We start from the raw sequence: 19,492 nt of genomic DNA, 5'->3' as shown, positions 1-19,492 counted from the left end.
ATCTCTCTCACACACACACACGCTCTCTCTCTCTCTCACACACACACTCTCCTGGACTCAAAAATTGGGATTCCCCAAACACACACCAATATCTAACTTTCATTTCGAACTCTTCAGACCCGCGCCCCCATCCCCCGACCCCCACCCACCAGAGCTGGCAGCAACCCATCCACCCTTAGTGATCCCGAATGAATCAATCAATCACTCTTACAAACTACAAGCAGCACAGTTATAAACTTCAAAACTGGAAACCAAATCCACGTGTTCACCTAAGGGACCATCTCAAAAACATCACCTTTTCTAAAAAAAAAAGTGGGGATGTGCTGAACCATGAACTGTGCCTTAACGAAACCCACTCCCCCACTGAGAAAGTATATCATTACTCTAACGCGGCCATCAATTCTGCTTATGTCCCCCAACCTCCTCTCCTGGAGACAGTGCCGATTGTTCGATGGTCCCTAAAATCAACCCGTGGCGGCAGAGACAGAGAGTTTGTATTCAGCGTTGGGACACAGCACATTAAACTGACCCGCTGGCTCGAAACGTTAACTCTTGATCTCTCTCTCTCTCTCTCGCCAGAGATGTGCTCAGACTTGATGGGTTTTCCCAGCTATTTTCTGTTTTTGTTTCGTGTGCCGGTCAAAGTTCAGTTCGGAAGAAAAAGTGATTGTGGCACCTTGCATCAACAGGCACAACTTTAAAAAGCTCACCAACTAACTCTGAAAAAAGATATTTTCTCCTGCAACATGGTTCAAAAAAAAAGAGACTTACAGATGTAAGTAACCAGGTTACTTACCATTTGATAGCCAATTGCAAACCAACACTTCTCTGACAGGAAAAAGTTTAAGGCCAACTTCTGAAAAACTTTTCTAAACTTGTTTCCTGTTGTTTTGTTCACTAATATATGTCTACATATATATATTATATATATTTAAATCTCTACTCACCAGAGATGCTTTCGCCTCCTCGATTCACGTCCAGACTTGTGGCTGCAAAATGTGTGAGAGATTTTATCAAACTGCCCTCAGTCATTGCCAGAAATTTACATCAAGAAGATGATTCAAACTGTGTCCCCAGCCAACGAGAGGACGTCCCTTCCGACACACATCAATGACCATACAAGGCAGGGGTTGACGTCAGCCGCGCCCCGCCCACTTCTTAAAGGCGCCTTCGCCACTGTTAAGCAGCAAGAATAAGTGAAAGGGGGACATGCATTTATCTAGCGCCGCTCACCGCCTCAGGGCGCTTTATGGCCCCAAACAATGAAGTGCTTTAATTTCTGAACTCTGCTCACTGTTGTAATGCAGGGAAGCCGGTAGCCAATTTGCACACAGCAAGATCCTTCATCAATCTGAGGATAACCCAGGTCATCAGTTTCTTTTTAGTGGTTTTGGTTCCAGGACATGGGGAGAACCCCACCCCCCCCACCCACTCTTCTTAAACATAATGCCCATGGGATCTTTTACACCCACCTGAGACGGCAGACGGGGCCCAGCTTTAATGTCTCATCTGAAAGACGGCACCTCAGGCAGTGCAGCACCCCCTCAGTACTGACCCTCCGACAGTTCAGCACTCCCTCAGTACTGACCCTCCGACAGTGCGGCACACCCTCAGTACTGACCCTCCGACAGTGCGGCACTCCCTCAGTACTGACCCTCCGACAGTGCGGCACTCCCTCAGTACTGACACTCCGACAGTGCAGCACCCCCTCAGTACTGACCCTCCGACAGTGCAGCACCCCCTCAGTACTGACCCTCCGTACTGCAGCACCCCGTCAGTACTGAGGGAGTGCTGCACTGTCGGAGGGCCTGTACCAAGGAAACGCTGTCTTGTCAGATTTGTCATCTTTCAGATGAGACATTAAACCCCCGTCTGCCCTCTCAGGTGAGTGTAAAACATCCCATGGCCTCTATTTGGAAGAAGAGCAGGGGGGAGCTCTCCTGGTTTCCTGGGGGCCAATATTTACACCTCCAACAACATCAGTAAAAAAGCAGATGGTCTGGGACCATAATCACATTGCTGTTTGTGGGATCTTGCTGTGTGCTTCTGGGTTTCTTATAACAGTGAGCTCACTGCAAAAGAAATCCTTCATTGGCTTCGGGATGTCCTGAGGTGGGGGAAAGGCGCTAGAGAAATGCAAGTCCTTTGTTTACCATGAGTTTAGGTCAATCTTAATACTACATATGCAAGTGTACACAACCAAGGGTATCTTACACAAAGGCACAGTGTTAGTGAGGAGGCTCCCTCTCTCTTCAATTTCACCTCATCCCCACACTCTCTGCCATTGCCTTATCTTGACACCATGGACAGAGCCTGTATTGTACATTTAAAGGAATTTATTGATGTCAGCCTGGTCACTGGTTTCATTTTGTGGAAAACCTGGGGTTTGATCCCAAGGGGAACAGAATTAAAACTCGCTCCGTTACTCCTGGATAAGAGAAGGCACTTTGTACAGTGACATAGACAGGATTTGATGACACAGGATTTCATATATGCGGCACAGAAACAGGCCATTCAGCCCATCTGCTCCGTGCTGGTTTTTCTGCTCCACACGAGCCTCATCCCGCCCCCCCTCGCCATCTCACCCCATCGCCATATCCTTCTATTCCTTTCTCCCTCATGTGTTTATCCTGCTTCACCCTTAACTACATCGACACTATTCACTTCGACCACTCCATGTGGTAGCGAGTTCCACATTCCCCCCACTCTCTGGGTAAAGACGTTTCTCCGGAATTCCCCATTGGATTTATTAGTGACGATCTTATATGGATGACCCCTAGTTCTGGTCTCCCCTCCCACCAGAGGAAACACTCCCTCTGTATCCACTCCATCGAAACCTTTCTGAATTTTAAATACCTCGATGAGGTCACCCCCCTCAGCCTTCTCTTTTCTAGAGAACAAAGACCCAGCCTGTCCATCCTGTCCTCATATAAACTCATGTGAGTTTACCCTCACATTTCTGGGATCATCATTGTAAATCTTCCCTCTCCAGTATCTCGATGTCCTTTCTGTAATATGGTGACCAGAACTGCTCGTGGTAATCTCAGTGCTGTCCAACCAAGTTTTGATGCAGGCTTACCGTCACTTCCCTACTTTTCAATTCTATCCCTCCAGAAATAATCCCTAGTTTTTGGTTTGATTTTTGCCTTGCCTTGCTAACCTGCGGGGGCAACTCCCACTGTGTGGTCTTATTTGCACTCTGAAGGTGTTGGGGGAAACCTGCGCATGCAGTTAAATAACTCCCCGTGATTCAGGCTCGAGTGTATAGTCCAAATGCAAGGTTATTAATCAGGCATCAATCGTATAGTGACGATTACAGTTATCGATTCCAAACAGCCTGACTTATTGTAGGCTGGAGCTGATCCGACAAGGTGTCTGTAGATGTTGGACTCCAGACTGTCCTGTGACTTCTGAGCTTAAGGGAGCTGTTCCCTGGTATATTGTCTACCTTTTCCGTGTGAGTTATATTACACGGTACCCAGGATGTACGTTGAACTGAGTTGCTTCTCATCCACCCTCCAGAGTTGACATCACCGCCGTCTTGAGGATTTAACTGTTTAAGAAGTGAACACTAGAAAGGGAACAGACCGACCGAGACAACCTCAAATCATTAAATGTTACTGGGGGGGGGCGCTCCCGATATTCTGGCCAACCCCCAGTATTCGCATTAGATTTGGGGGCACATCCAACGTGTCTCCTGGCAGAAACAGAACGTGCTAGAAAATCTCAGGAGGTTTGTCAGTGCCCTGCGCAGAGAAAAGACAGAGTTAACATTTTAAGTCCGTATGGCTCTTCTCCAGAGCTGAAGAGATGTAGAAATGTGATGGTCAAAGGAAAGAACTGTGGATGCTGGAAATCCAAAACAAAAACAGGAATACCTGGAGAAAGTTTTTCCAGGTATTTCTGTTTTTGTTTTAGAAATGTGTTGGGTTTTTGTTGGGTTCTGCCGAAGGGTCATGAAGACTCGAAACGTTGACTGATTTCTTCTGCACCGATGCTGCCAGACCTGCCTAGTTTTTCCAGGTAATTCTGTTTTTGTTTTGGGTTTTTTTAATACTGTTTAAGAGAGTGAGGGCTGGGTGGAACAAAATAGAAGGACAGAGATAGGTGAAAACTCAGGTGAGATTTGACAAAGATGTGTTGGACACAAGAGAAATGGAGTGCTAATGATTGTGTTAAAGACGAAAGCAGGTGTTAATAATGGCATGAGGTCAGACATCAGTTGGTGTTAATAGCAGAACAATGGGTCAGTGCCTCTCTGAAAGCAAAACATGGGAACAAATTGCAGACTGGCACTTGGTGGGGGTGGAGGGCGGGGGAAGGGGGGGGAAAAACCTCCTGACAGTTTCTCCTCCCATTGTTCTGGCCAATAACTGATGTTGGCAAAATTCAAACTCTGGTAATCACATTGAGATGTGATTAAATATTCGACTCGAGAGAATTCTAACAATTGGTTAAAGAATTGGTTTCCATACATGGTTGACAGTCCCAGGTGAATGAATATTTAGCCAGAATCTGTTACAATCAGAGTCCAGTTATATTAAGAAACAATGACTGCATTTGTATAGCATTTCTAACATAGTAAAACAACCACAAAGCGTTTCACAGGAGCCTAAATGAGTCAGATTTTGACATCGAGCTGCAAAAGGAGATATTAGGAATGAGCATCACCAGTCAAAGATGTACATTTTCATAAAGGATGAGAGAAAGAGAGAAAGGGGCGGAGAGGTTTAGGGAGGGAATTCCAGAGCTCAGGGCCCCAGGCAGCTTTAGGCACGGCCGCCAATGGTGGAGCGATGGGAATCGGGGGATGGTCAAGAGGCCGGAATTGGAGAAGGGCAGAGATCTCGAGGTGTTGTAGGGGCTGGAGGAGGTTACAGAAATAAGGAGGGTTGTAGGGGCTGGAGGAGGTTACAGAGATAGGGAGGGTTGTAGGGGCGGAGGAGGTTGCAGAGATAGGGAGGGTTATAGGGGCTGGAGGAGGTTACAGAGATAGGTAGGGTTGTAGGGGTTGGTGGAGGTTACTGAGATAGGGAGGGTTTTAGTGGCTGGAGGAGGTTACAGAGATACGGAGTGTTGTAGGGGCTGGAGGAGGTTACAGATATAAGGAGTGTTGTAGGGGCGGAGGAGGTTACAGAGATAGGGAGGGTTATAGGCGCTGGAGGAGGATACAGAGATAGGTAGGGTTGTAGGGGCTTGAGGAGATTACAGAGATAGGGAGGGTTGTAGTGGTGGCGGAGGTTACAGAGATAGGGAGGGTTTTAGGGGCTGGACAGGTTACAGAGATAGGGAGTGTTGTAGGGGTGGAGGAGGTTACAGAGATAGGGAGGGTTGTAGGGGTTGGAGGAGGTAACAGAGATAGGGAGGGTTGCAGGGGCTGGAGGAGTTTACAGAGATCGGGAGGATTGTAGGTGTTGGAGGAGGTAACAGAGATAGGGAGGGTTGTAGGGGCTGGAGAAGGTTACAGAGATAGGGAGGGTTGTAGGGGCTGGAGGTGTTTACAGAGATAGGGAGGGTTGTAGGGGTTGGAGCTTGTTTGAGATAGAGAGGGTTGTAGGGACTGGAGGATGTTACAGAGTTGGTAGGGATGTAATGGTCGGAGGTTGTTACAGAGATAGCAAGGGTTGTAGGGGCAGGAGGGGGTTACAGAGATAGGGAGCGTTGTAGGGACTGGAGGAGGTTATAGAGATAGGGAGGGTTGTAGGGGCTGGAGGAGGTTACAGAGATAGGGAGGGTGTCAGGGGCTGGAGGAGGTTATAGAGATAGGGAGGGTTGTAGAGACTGGAAGAGGTTACAGAGTTGGGAGGGTTTTAGGGCTCGGAGCTTGTTACAGAGATAGGGAGGGTTGTAGGGATTGGAGGAGGTTACAGAGGTAGGTAGGGTTGTAGGGGCTGGAGGAGGTTACAGAGATAGGGAGGGTTGTAGGGGCGGCAGAGGTTACAGAGATAAGGAGGGTTGTAGGGGCTGGAGAAGGTTACAGAGATATGGAGTGTTGTAGGGGCGGAGGAGGTTACAGAGATAGGGAAAGTTGTCGGGGTTGGAGGAGGTAACAGAGATAGGGAGTGCTGTAGGGGCTGCGGAGTTTACGGAGATAGGGAGGGTTGTAGGGACTGGAGGAGGTTACAGAGATAAGGAGGTTTGTAGGGCCTGGAGGAGGTTACAGAGATAGGGAGGGTTGTAGGTGCGGCGGAGTTTACAGAGATAGGGAGGTTTGCAGGGACTAGAAGAGGTTACAGAGATAGGGAGGGTTGTACGGGCTGGAGAAGGTTAGAGAGATAGGGAGGGTTGTATGGGCAGCGGAGTTTACAGAGATAGGGAGGGTTGTAGGGGCTGGAGAATGTTACAGAGTTATGGAGGGTTGTAGGGGCTGGAGGAGGCAACAGAGATAGGGAGTGTTGCAGGTGCTGGAGAAGGTTAAAGAGTTAGGGAGTGTTGTAGATACTGGAGGAGGTTACAGAGTTGGGAGGGTTGTAGGGGTCGGAGGTTGTAACAGAGATAGGGAGGGTTTTTGGGGCTTGAGGAGGTTACAGAGATAGGGAGTGTTGTTAGGTCTGGAGGGGTTTACAGAGATGGGGAGGGTTGTAGGGGTCGGAGGTTGTTATAGAGATAGGGAGGGTTGTAGGGACTAAAGGAGGTTACAGAGATAGGGAGTGTTGTAGGTTCTGGAGGAGTTTACAGAGATGGGGAGGGTTGTACGGGTTGGAGGTTGTTATAGAGATAGGGCGGTTTGTAGGGACTAAAGGAGGTTACAGAGTTGGGAGGGTTTTAGGGGTCGGAGGTTGGTACAGCGATAGGGAGGGTTCTAGGCACTGGAATAGTGTACAGTGATTAGGAGAGTTGTATGGACTGGAGGAGGTTATTGAGATAGGGAGGGTTGTAGGGACTGGAGTTGGTTACATAGATAGGGAGGGTTGTAGGGGCTGGAGGAGGCAACAGAGATGGGGAGGGTTGCAGGGGCTGGAGGAGCTTTCAGCGATAGGGAGAGTTGTAGAGACTGGAGGAGGTTTCAGAGTTGGGAGGGTTGTAGGGGTCAGAGGTTACGGAGATAGGGAGGGTTGTAGGGGCTGGATGAGTTTGCAGAGATAGGTAGCGTTGTAGTTACTGGAGGAGGTTACAAAAATAGGGAGGGTTCTAGGGGCCTGAGGAGATTACAGAGATAGGGAGTGTTGTAGGGACTGGAGGAGTTTACAGAGATGGGGAGGGTTGTAGACGTCGGAGGTTGTTATAGTGATAGGGACGGTTGTAGGGACTGGAGGAGGTTACAGAGTTGGGAGGGTTTTAGGGGTCGGAGGTTGGTACAGCGATAGGGAGGGTTCTAGGGACTGGAATAGTTTACAGTGATTAGGAGGGTTGTATGGACTGGAGGAGGTTATTGAGATAGGGAGGGTTGTAGGGACTGGAGTTGGTACATAGATAGGAAGGGTTGTAGGGGCTGGAGGAGGCAACAGAGATGGGGAGGGTTGCAGGGGCTGGAGGAGCTTTCAGAGATAGGGAGAGTTGTAGAGACTGGAGTAGGTGTCAGAGTTGGGAGGGTTGTAGGGGTCAGAGGTTACGGAGATAGGGAGGGTTGTAGGGGCTGGAGGAGGTTACAGAGATAGGGAGGGTTGTTGGGATTGGAGGAGGTTACAGAGAAAGGGAGGGTTGTAGGGCCTGGAGGAGGTTACAGAGATAGGGAGTGTTGTAGGTTCTGGAGGAGGTTACAGAGATAGGGACGGTTGTAGGGGTTGGAGGTTGTTACAGAGATAGGGAGGGTGGTAGGGACTGGAGGAGGTTACCGAGATAGGGATGGTTTTAGGGACTGGAGGAGATTCCAGATATATGGAGGCTTGTAGGGGCTGGATTAGGTTACAGAGATAGGGAGGGTTGTAGCGGTTGGAGGAGGTTACAGAGATAGGGAGTGTTGTAGGGGCTGGTGGAGGTTACAGAGATAGGGAGGCTTGTAGGGACTGGAGGAGGTTACAGAGATAGGGAGGGTTGTAGGGGCTGGAGGATATTACAGAGATAGGGAGGCTTGTAGAGGCTAGAGGAGGTTACAGAAATAGGGAGGGTTGTAGGTGCTGGAGTAGGTTACAGAAATAGGGAGGGTTGTAGGGGCTGGAGTTGGATACAGAGATAGGGAGGGTTGTAGGGCCTGGAGGAGGTTACAGAGTTGGGAGGTTTGTAGGGGTCGTGGGTTGTTACAGAGATAGGGAGGTTTGTAGGAACTGGAGGTATTTACAGAGATGGGAAGGTTGTAGGGGTCGGAGGTTGTTACAGAGATAGGGAGGGTTATAGGGGCTGGTGGAGCTTACAGAGTTGGTTGGGTCGTAGGGGTCGAAGGTTGTTACAGAGATAGCGAGGGTTGAAGGGACTGGAGGAGGTTACAGAGATAGGGAAGGTTGTAGGGATTGGAGGAGGGTACAGAGATAGTGATGCCTGTAGGGACTGGAGGAGTTTACAGAGATAGGTAGGGTTGTAGGGGCGGCGGAGGTTACAGAGATAGGGAGGGTTGTAGGGGCTGGAGGAGGTTACATAGATAGGGAGGGTTGTAGGGGCTGGAGGATGTTACATACATAGGGAGGGTTGTAGGGACTGGAGGTGGTTACAGAGATAGGGAGGGTTGTTGGGGTGGCGGAGTTTACGGAGATAGGGAGGGTTGTAGGGACTGGAGGAGTTTACAGAGATAGGGAGGTTTATACGGGCTGGAGGAGGTTACAGAGATAGGGAGGGTTGTAGGGGCGGCGGAGTTTAGAGATAGGGAGGGTTGTAGGGACTGGAGGAGGTTACAGAGATTGGGAGGGTTGTAGGTGCTGGAGGAGGCAACAAAGATAGGGAGGGTTGCAGGGGCTGGAGGAGGTTACAGAGATAGAGAGTGTTGTAGAGACTGGAGGAGGTTACAGAGTTGGGAGGGTTGTAGGAGTCGGAGGTTGTTATAGAGATATGGAGGGTTGTAGGGACTGGAGGAGGTTACAGAGATAGGGATGGTTGCAGGTGCTGGAGGAGGTTACAGAGATAGGGAGGGTTGTAGAGGCTGGAGGAGGTTACAGAAATAAGGAGGGTAGTAGGTGCTGGAGTAGGTTACAGAAATAGGGAGGGTTGTAGGGGCTGGAGAATGTTACAGAGTTATGGAGGGTTGTAGGGGCTGGAGGAGGCAACAGAGATAGGGAGTGTTGCAGGTGCTGGAGAAGGTTAAAGAGTTAGGGAGTGTTGTAGATACTGGAGGAGGTTACAGAGTTGGGAGGGTTGTAGGGGTCGGAGGTTGTAACAGAGATAGGGAGGGTTTTTGGGGCTTGAGGAGGTTACAGAGATAGGGAGTGTTGTTAGGTCTGGAGGGGTTTACAGAGATGGGGAGGGTTGTAGGGGTCGGAGGTTGTTATAGAGATAGGGAGGGTTGTAGGGACTAAAGGAGGTTACAGAGATAGGGAGTGTTGTAGGTTCTGGAGGAGTTTACAGAGATGGGGAGGGTTGTACGGGTTGGAGGTTGTTATAGAGATAGGGCGGTTTGTAGGGACTAAAGGAGGTTACAGAGTTGGGAGGGTTTTAGGGGTCGGAGGTTGGTACAGCGATAGGGAGGGTTCTAGGCACTGGAATAGTGTACAGTGATTAGGAGAGTTGTATGGACTGGAGGAGGTTATTGAGATAGGGAGGGTTGTAGGGACTGGAGTTGGTTACATAGATAGGGAGGGTTGTAGGGGCTGGAGGAGGCAACAGAGATGGGGAGGGTTGCAGGGGCTGGAGGAGCTTTCAGAGATAGGGAGAGTTGTAGAGACTGGAGGAGGTTTCAGAGTTGGGAGGGTTGTAGGGGTCAGAGGTTACGGAGATAGGGAGGGTTGTAGGGGCTGGATGAGTTTGCAGAGATAGGTAGCGTTGTAGTTACTGGAGGAGGTTACAAAAATAGGGAGGGTTCTAGGGGCCTGAGGAGATTACAGAGATAGGGAGTGTTGTAGGGACTGGAGGAGTTTACAGAGATGGGGAGGGTTGTAGACGTCGGAGGTTGTTATAGTGATAGGGACGGTTGTAGGGACTGGAGGAGGTTACAGAGTTGGGAGGGTTTTAGGGGTCGGAGGTTGGTACAGCGATAGGGAGGGTTCTAGGGACTGGAATAGTTTACAGTGATTAGGAGGGTTGTATGGACTGGAGGAGGTTATTGAGATAGGGAGGGTTGTAGGGACTGGAGTTGGTACATAGATAGGAAGGGTTGTAGGGGCTGGAGGAGGCAACAGAGATGGGGAGGGTTGCAGGGGCTGGAGGAGCTTTCAGAGATAGGGAGAGTTGTAGAGACTGGAGTAGGTGTCAGAGTTGGGAGGGTTGTAGGGGTCAGAGGTTACGGAGATAGGGAGGGTTGTAGGGGCTGGAGGAGGTTACAGAGATAGGGAGGGTTGTAGGGGCTGGAGGATGTTACATAGATAGGGAGGTTTGTAGGGGCTGGAGGATGTTAAATAGATAGGGAGGGTTGTAGGGACTGGAGGAGGTTACAGAGATAGGGAAGGTTGTAGGGACTGGAGGATGTTACCGAAATCGGGAGTGTTGTAGGGGCTGGAGGAGGTTACAGAGATAGGGATGGTTGTAGGGGTGGCGGAGTTTACGGAGATAGGGAGGGTTGTAGGGACTGGAGGAGTTTACAGAGATAGGGAGGTTTATACGGGCTGGAGGAGGTTACAGAGATAGGGAGGGTTGTAGGGGCGGCGGAGTTAACAGAGATAGGGAGGGTTGTAGGGACTGTAGTAGGTTACAGAGATTGGGAGGGTTGTTGGTGCTGGAGGAGGCAACAGAGATAGGGAGGGTTGCAGGGGCTGGAGGAGGTTACAGAGATAGGGAGTGTTGTAAAGACTGGAGGAGGTTACAGAGTTGGGAGGGTTGTCGGGGTCGGAGCTTGATACAGAGATATGGAGGGTTGTAGGGACTGGAGGAGGTTACAGAGATAGGGAGGGTTGCTTGGGCTGGATGAGGTTACAGAGATAGGTAGCATTGTAGTTACTGGAGGAGGTTACAGAAATAGGGAGGGTTCTAGGGGCTTGAGGAGGTTACAGAGATTGGGAGTGTTGTAGAGTCTGGAGGACTTTACAGAGATGGGGAGGGTTGTAGGGACTGGAGGAGTTTACTGAGATAGTGAGGGTTGTAGGGACTGGAGGAGTTTACTGAGATAGGGAGAGTTGTAGGGACTGGAGGAGGTTACAGAGATAGGGAGTGTTGTAGGGGTTGGAGGATGTTACAGAGATAGGGAGTGTTGTAAGGACTGGAGGATATTACAGAGTTGGGATGGTCGTAGGGTTCGGAGGTTGTTACAGAGATAGGGAGGGTTGTAGGGACTGGTGGAGGTTACAGAGATAGTGAGGGTTGTAGGGACTGGAGGAGTTTACTGAGATAGGGAGAGTTGTAGGGACTGGAGGAGGTTACAGAGATAGGGAGTGTTGTAGGGGATGGAGGATGTTACAGAGATAGGGAGGGTGGTCGTGAATGAAGGAGATTATAGAGATAGCGAGGGTTGCAGGGGCTGGAGGAGGTTACAGAGTTGGGAGGGTTGTAGGGGTCGGAGGTTGTTACAGAGATAGGGAGAGTTGTATGGACTGGAGGAGGTTACAGAGATAGGGAGGGTTGTAGGGGCTGGTGGAGGTTACAGAGATAGTGAGGATTGTAGGGACTGGAGGAGGTTACAGAGATAGGGAGTGTTGTAGACGCTGGAGAAGGTTACAGGGATAGGGAGGGTTGTAGGTGCGGCAGACATTACAGAGATAGGGTGGGTCGTAGGGGTGGAGGAGGTTACAGAGATAGGCAGGTTTGTAGGGGCTGGTGGAGGTTACAGAGATAGGGAGTGTTGTAGCGACTGGAGCAGGTTACAAAGATAGGGAGGGTTGTAGGGGCGGCGGAGGTTACAGAGATAGGGAGGGTTGTAGTGGCTGGAGAAGGTTACAGAGATAGGGAGGGTTGTAGGGGAGGCGGAGTTTACAGAGATAGGGAGGGTTGTAGGGACTGGAGGAGGTTACAGAGATTGGGAGGTTTGTAGGTGCTGGAGGAGGCAACAGAGATAGGGAGGGTTGCAGGGGCTGGAGGAGGTTACAGAGATAGGGAGCGTTGTAGAGACTGGAGGAGGTTACAGAGCTGGGAGGGTTGTAGGGGTCGGAGGTTGTTACAGAGATATGGAGGGTTGTAGGGACTGGAGGAGCTTACAGAGATAGGGATGGTTGTAGGTGCTGGAGGAGGTTACAGAGATAGGGAGGGTTGCTTGGGCTGGATGAGGTTACAGAGATAGGTGGCGTTGTAGTTACTGGAGGAGGTTCCAGAAATAGGGAGGGTTCTTGGGGCTTGAGGAGGTTACAGAGATAGGGAGTGTTGTAGGGTCTGGAGGAGTTTACAGAGATGGGGAGGGTTGTAGGCGTCGGAGGTTGTTATAGTGATAGGGAGTGTTGTAGGGACTGGAAGAGGTTACAGAGTTGGGAGAGTTGTAGGGGTCGGAGGTTGGTACAGAGATAGGGAGGATTGTAGGGACTGGAGGAGGTTACAGAGATAGGGACGGTTGTTGGGACCGGAGGAGGTTATAGGGATAACCTGTTTCATTTTCTGGAAAACCTGGGGTTTGATCCCAAGGGGAACAGAATTAAAACTAGCTCCGTTACCCCTCCAACAACATCAGTAAAAAAGCAGATGGTCTGGGGCCATAATCACATTGCTGTTTGTGGGATCTTGCTGTGTGCTTCTGTGTTTCTTATAACAGTGAGCTCACTGCAAAAGAAACCCTTCATTGGCTGTGAAATGCTTCGGGATGTCCTGAGGTGGGGGAAAGGCGCTAGAGAAATGCAAGTCCTTTGTTTACCATGAGTTTAGGTCAATCTTAATCCTACATATGCATGTGTACACAACCAAGGGTATCTTACACAAAGGCACAGTGTTAGTGAGGAGGCTCCCTCTCTCTTCAATTTCACCTCATCCCCACACTCTCTGCCATTGCCTTATCTTGACACCATGGGCAGAGCCTGTATTGTACATTTAAAGGAATTTATTGATGTCAGCCTGGTCACTGGTTTCATTTTGTGGAAAACCTGGGGTTTGATCCCAAGGGGAACAGAGTTAAAACTAGCTCCGTTACTCCTGGATAAGAGAAGGCACTTTGTACAGTGACATAGACAGGATTTGATGACACAGGATTTCATATATGCGGCACAGAAACAGGCCATTCGGCCCATCTGATCCGTGCTGGTGTTTCTGCTCCACACGAGCCTCCTCCCATCTCACCCCATCGCCATATCCTTCTATTCCTTTCTCCCTCATGTGTTTATCCAGCTTCCCCCTTAACTACATCCACACTATTCACTTCCACCACTCCCTGTGGGAGCGAGTTCCACATTCCCCCCCACTCTCTGGGTAAAGGCGTTTCTCCGGAATTCCCCATTGGATTTATTAGTGACGATCTTATATCGATGACCCCTAGTTCTGGTCTCCCCTCCCACCAGAGGAAACACTCCCTCTGTATCCACTCCATCAAAACCTTTCTGAATTTTAAATACCTCGATGAGGTCACCCCCCTCAGCCTTCTCTTTTCTAGAGAACAAAGACCCAGCCTGTCCATCCTGTCCTCATATAAACTCATGTGAGTTTACCCTCACATTTCTGGGATCACCATTGTAAATCTTCCCTCTCCAGTATCTCGATGTCCTTTCTGTAATATGGTGACCAGAACTGCTCGCGGTAATCTCAGTGCAGTGCAACCAAGTTTTGATGCAGGCTTACCGTCACTTCCCTACTTTTCAATTCTATCCCTCCAGAAATAATCCCTAGTTTTTGGTTTGATTTTTGCCTTGCCTTGCTAACCTGCGGGGGCAACTCCCACTGTGTGGTCTTATTTGCACTCTGAAGGTGTTGGGGGAAACCTGCGCACGCAGTTAAATAACTCCCCGTGATTCAGGCTCGAGTGTATAGTCCAAATGCAAGGTTATTACTCAGGCATCAATCGTATAGTGACGATTACAGTTATCGATTCAGACAGCCTGGCTTATTGTAGGCTGGAGCTGATCCGACAAGGTTTCTGTCGATGTTGGACTCCCGACTGTCCTGTGACTTCTGAGCTTAAGGGAGCTGTTCCCTGGTATATTGTCTACCTTTTCCGTGTGAGTTCTTTTACACGGTACCCAGGATGTACGTTGAACTGAGTTGCTTCTCATCCACCCTCCAGAGTTGACATCACCGCTGTCTTGAGGATTTAACTGTTTAAGAAGTGAACACTAGAAAGGGAACAGACCGACCGAGACAACCTCAAATCATTAAATGTTACTGGGTGGGGGGCGCTCCCGATATTCTGGCCAACCCCCAGTATTCGCACCAGATTTGGGGGCACATCCAACGTGTCTCCTGGCAGAAACAGAACGTGCTAGAAAAACTCAGGAGGTTTGTCAGTGCCCTGCGCAGAGAAAAGACAGAGTTAACATTTTAAGTCCGTATGGCTCTTCTCCAGAGCTGAAGAGATGTAGAAATGTGATGGTCAAAGGAAAGAACTGTGGATGCTGGAAATCCAAAACAAAAACAGGAATACCTGGAGAAAGTTTTTCCAGGTATTTGTTTTTGTTTTAGAAATGTGTTGGGTTTTTGTTTGGTTCTGCCGAAGGGTCATGAAGACTCGAAACGTTGACTGATTTCTTCTGCACCGATGCTGCCAGACCTGCCTTGTTTTTCCAGGTAATTGTGTTTTTGTTTTGGGTTTTTTTAATACTGTTTAAGAGAGTGAGGGCTGGGTGGAACAAATTAGAAGGACAGAGATAGCTGAAAACTCAGGTGAGATTTGACAAAGATGTGTTGGACACAAGAGAAATGGAGTGCTAATGATTGTGTTAAAGACGAAAGCAGGTGTTAATAATGGCATGAGGTCGGACATCAGTAGGTGTTAATAGCAGAACAATGGGTCAGTGCCTCTCTGAAAGCAAAACATGGGAACAAATTGCAGACTGGCACTTGGTGGGGGTGGAGGGTGGGGGAAGGGGGGAAAAAATACCTCCTGACAGTTTCTCCTCCCATTGTTCTGGCCAATAACTGATGTTGGCAAAATTCAAACTCTGGAAATCACATTGAGATGTGATTAAATATTGGACCCGAGAGAATTCTAACAATTGGTTAAAGAATTGGTTTCCATACATGGTTGACAGTCCCAGGTGAATGAATATTTAGCCAGAATCTGTTACAATCAGAGTCCAGTTATATTAAGAAACAATGACTGCATTTGTATAGCATTTCTAACATATAAAACATCCACAAAGCGTTTCACAGGAGCCTAAATGAGACAGATTTTGACATCGAGCTGCAAAAGGAGATATTAGGACTGAACATCAAGAGTCAAAGACATACATTTTCATAAAAGATGAGAGAAAGAGAGAAAGGGGCGGAGTGGTTTAGGGAGGGAATTCCAGAGCTCAGGGCCCCAGGCAGCTGAAGGCACGGCCGCCAATGGTGGAGTGATGGGAATCGGGGGATGGTCAAGAGGCCGGAATTGGAGAAGCGCAGAGATCTCGGAGTGTTGTAGGGGCTGGAGGAGGTTACAGAGATAGGGAGTGTTGTAGTGGCTGGAGGAGGTTACAGAGAGAGGGAGTGTTGTAGGGGCTGGAGGAGTTTACAGAGATAAGGAGTGTTGTAGGGGCTGGAGGAGGTTACAGCGATAGGGAGGGTTGTAGGGGTGGCGGAGGTTACAGAGATAGGGAGGGTTGTAGGGGCGGCGGAGTTTACAGAGATAGGGAGGGTTGTAGGGGCTGGAGAAGGTTACAGAGATAGGGAGTGTTGTAAGGGCTGGAGGAGGTTACAGAGATAGGGAGGGTTGTAGGGGCTGGAGGAAGTTACAGTGATAGGGAGGGTTGTAGGGGCTGGAGGAGGTTACAGAGATAGGGTGGGTTATAGGGGCTGGAGGAGGTTACAGAGATAGGGAAGGTTGTAGGGGCTGGAGGAGGTTACAGAGATAGGGAGGGTTGTAGGGGCGGCGGAGGTTACAGAGATAGGGAGGATTGTAGGGGCTGGAGAAGGTTACAGAGATGGGAGTGTTGTAGGGGCGGAGGAGGTTACAGAGATCGGGAGGATTGTAGGGTTTTGAGGAGGTAACAGAGATTGGGAGCGTTGTAGGGGCTGGAGGAGGTTACAGAGATAGGGAGGGTTGCAGGGTCTGGAGGAGGTTACAGAGATAGGGAGGGTTGTAGGGGCTGGAGTTGTTTACAGGGATAGGGAGTGTTGTAGGGGTCGGAGCTTGTTAGAGATAGAGAGGGTTGTAGGGACTGGAGGATGTTACAGAGTTGGTAGGGATATAATGGTCGGAGGTTGTTACAGAGATAGCGAGGGTTGTAGGGGCAGGAGGGGGTTACAGAGATAGGGAGGGTCGTAGTGACTGGAGGAGGTTATAGAGATAGGGAGGGTTGTAGGGGCTGGAGGACGTTACAGAAATAGGGAGGGTGGCAGGGGCTGGAGGAGGTTATAGAGATAGGGAGGGTTGTAGAGACTGGAAGAGGTTACAGAGTTGGGAGGGTTTTAGGGCTCGGAGCTTGTTACAGAGATAGGGAGGGTTGTAAGGACTGGAGGAGGTTACAGAGATAGGGAGGGTTGTAGGGGTTGGAGGAGGTTACAGAGATAGGCAGTGTTGTAGGGGCGGAGGGGGTTACAGAGATAGGGAGGGTTCTAGGGCCTGGAGGAGTCAACAGAGATATTGAGGGTTGCAGGGGCTGGAGGAGGTTACAGATATAGGGAGGGTTGTACGGACTGGAGGAGGTTACAGAGATTGGGAGCGTTGTAGGGGCTGGAGGAGGTTACAGAGATAGGGAGGGTTGTAGGGGTCGGAGGTTGTTACAAATATAGGGATGGTTGTAGGGACTTGAGGAGGTTACAGAGTTGGGATGGTCGTAGGGATCGGAGGTTATTACAGAGATAGGGAGGGTTTGTCGGGACGAGGAGGTTACAGAGATAGGGAGGTTTGTACGGACTGGAGGTTGGTACAAAGATAGTGAGTGTTGTAGCGACTGGAGGAGGTTACAGAGATAGGGAGGGTTGTAGGGGCTGGAGGAAGTTACAGAGATAGTGAGGGTTGTAGGGACTGGAGGAGGTTACCGAGATAGGGAGGATTCCAGGGACTGGAGGAGGTTACAGAGATAGGGAGGGTTGTTGGGGCTGGAGGAGGTTGCAGAGATAGGGAGGGTTGTAAAGCCTGGAGGAGGTTACAGAGATAGGGAGGATTGTAGGGGTTTCGAGGAGGTTACAGAGATCGGGAGGGTTGTAGGGACTGGAGGAGTTTACAGAGATCGGGAGGTTTGCAGGGACTGGAAGGTGTGACAGTGTTGTATCACGGTTGGATTGAGGTATCTCAAGTACAACATTATGTCAAATTTGAATTTCATTGCTCTTTGCGTAATGACCATTTTGAAATGATTTGGAATGTTCATTCAGATTTCTTTCTCTAAAACTATAGTTTATTCATAAAATAATGATCTTGAGAGCTGAAAGGAAGGCAGTTAATGTCTTCAGATTAACCCCTGTGATGTGAACAATGGGATTTGGACACTGAGCAACACTCGGTGAAACTCGGATGGGTGGCTGGGATCCCCTGGGACTGGGATGGGGTCCACAGCACTGGGATCAGGAGTCTGTGACATTCCTGGGATCAAATAGAACTGGGAATGTCCAAGAACATGGGGAGTAGAGTCATCAGGACTTGGGATTCCAAACTTACATTTCAGGGTCAGTTTTCTGTTCCTGAGTTCCACCTCACATTGTGCACCCCCAGTCTGTGATTTTTCTCCCAAGGGGAGGTGACCAATATCCTGATGTGTTCTCCCAGCATGTGTACGAATGAAAAACATGTGATTCAAAGTGCTGTCCAGCTGCTCTGTGCTTACAAATCTCCAGCACAAGCTGGGTTTAGTTGAAGGCCCTTAATGCCTGAGCTTTAACCTTCTCACAGAAATGAAAGCAGTGAGTTACTGATCAGTGTTTCTTGTAAATCGAGCATCGCAGTGTAACCATGTGAAGCTTGGGATGTAATGTACCAGCAGGGAGGTTATATCTGTGGATAAATACTTTCAATCTTTTCCAGGTAGACTTGTCTGTCCCAGTTTCTGGGTTCCTTGGGGAGCAGGTTGTGCTGCCCTGTACCTACAAAGGGAATGTCCCAGTCTCAGATTTACTGGCATTCTGGGATACAGCCAAGAGTGAAATTTTACACAAGTTCATCGCTAGGAACGACGATTTGACAGAACAAGATCCACGATTCAGAAACAGAACAAACCTGTTCAAAGATCAACTGGGACAAGGCAACTGGTCAGTTCTGATCTCTGACCTCAAGGAGACAGACCAGAACCAGTATATATGTCACATCTACAAGAGAATAGCTGCAGATTTTGTAAGGGAGCAAACTGATATCATCCATCTTTCTGTAACAGGTGAGAGGTTTCTGTTTCAGACATTCTGTATTTAATCTCTGTATGGGTTCGGTAATTCAGTGGTTATGTTACTAGACTAGTAATACAGAGGCCTGGACTAACAATCCAGAGGATGAGAGTTCAAATCCCAGCATGGCACTTCCAGAATTTAAATTCAGTTTATTAAATAAAAATCTGGAAATATAAAGTTAATTGCAATTAAAGTGACCCTGAAGCTGTTGGATTGTTGAAACCCCAACTGGTTGACGAATGGTTCTTTAGGGAAGGAAACCTACTGTCCTTACCCAGTCTGGTCTCTATGTGACTCCAGTCCCACGTTAACCTGGTTGGTTTAGCTGGCCGAGGAGGTCAGAGGGCAGTTCAAAATGAATTGATATCAAACCATTGGAAAGAAATAATAGAATAAAACTGAATCATCACTGGCTTCATCCCAGGCATCGAAACAGGAAACAACACAGACAAATCCAGGCCAGTCGACACAGCAAAGTCCCATCACTAACATCTGGGGACCGGTGTCCAAGTTGGGAGAGCTATCTGGCAGAGTCATACTCACAGAATTAACCCTGAATCCCAGTCTCCTCTATCACCATCCCTGGGTATGTTCTGTCCCACTGGCAGGACAGACCCACCAGATGTGTCGTATACAGCCCAGAGGGAGTAGTCCCGGGAATCCTCAACATTGACTCTGAACCCCATGAAGTCTCACAGCTTCAGGTCAAACATGGACCTGGAAACCTCCTGCTGATTATCACCTACTGCCCTCCCTCAGCTGATGAATCAGTACTCCTCCATGCTGAACACCACTTGGAGGAAGCAATGAGGGTGGCAAGGACACAGAATGTACTGAGTGGGGACTTCACTGTCCATCACCAAGGGTGGGTCAGTAATACCATCACTGACCAAGCTGATGGAGCCCTGAAGGACAGAGCTGTCAAACTGGGTGATGGAAGGAGTTAACGGAGCTATCAAGCTGCACTCACTCTCCAGCAACAGGGCTCTGCCGGCTACAGAGAACGGCAGCTGTGCCCCGCCGGCCCAGCTACAGCCCAGTCAACCAGAAACCGGTTTTCGGTGAATAATTTCGGCGTGCTGTGCCCGAATACTTCGCTGCACAGGAGGCT

The 19,492-nt window shown here is 49.2% G+C and overlaps 1 long non-coding RNA gene across 1 annotated transcript in view; it reads left to right on the top strand.

The window, feature by feature from the left end:
* LOC144673981 (uncharacterized) overlaps positions 1–18,365 on the top strand; it is a 38,400-nt gene extending 20,035 nt beyond the window's left edge. The window contains exon 3 of the long non-coding RNA XR_013574454.1: positions 18,026–18,365. This is a non-coding gene — a long non-coding RNA (uncharacterized LOC144673981). The remainder of the gene's footprint in view (positions 1–18,025) is intronic.
* The last annotated feature ends 1,127 nt before the right edge of the window (positions 18,366–19,492 follow it).

The sequence above is a fragment of the Cetorhinus maximus genome, unplaced genomic scaffold, assembly GCF_964194155.1.
Source record: "Cetorhinus maximus unplaced genomic scaffold, sCetMax3.hap1.1 HAP1_SCAFFOLD_523, whole genome shotgun sequence".
NCBI classification, from domain to species: domain Eukaryota; kingdom Metazoa; phylum Chordata; class Chondrichthyes; order Lamniformes; family Cetorhinidae; genus Cetorhinus; species Cetorhinus maximus.
The sequence above is the reverse complement of the archived record's forward strand: the minus strand, read 5'-3'. Positions and strand labels throughout refer to the sequence as shown.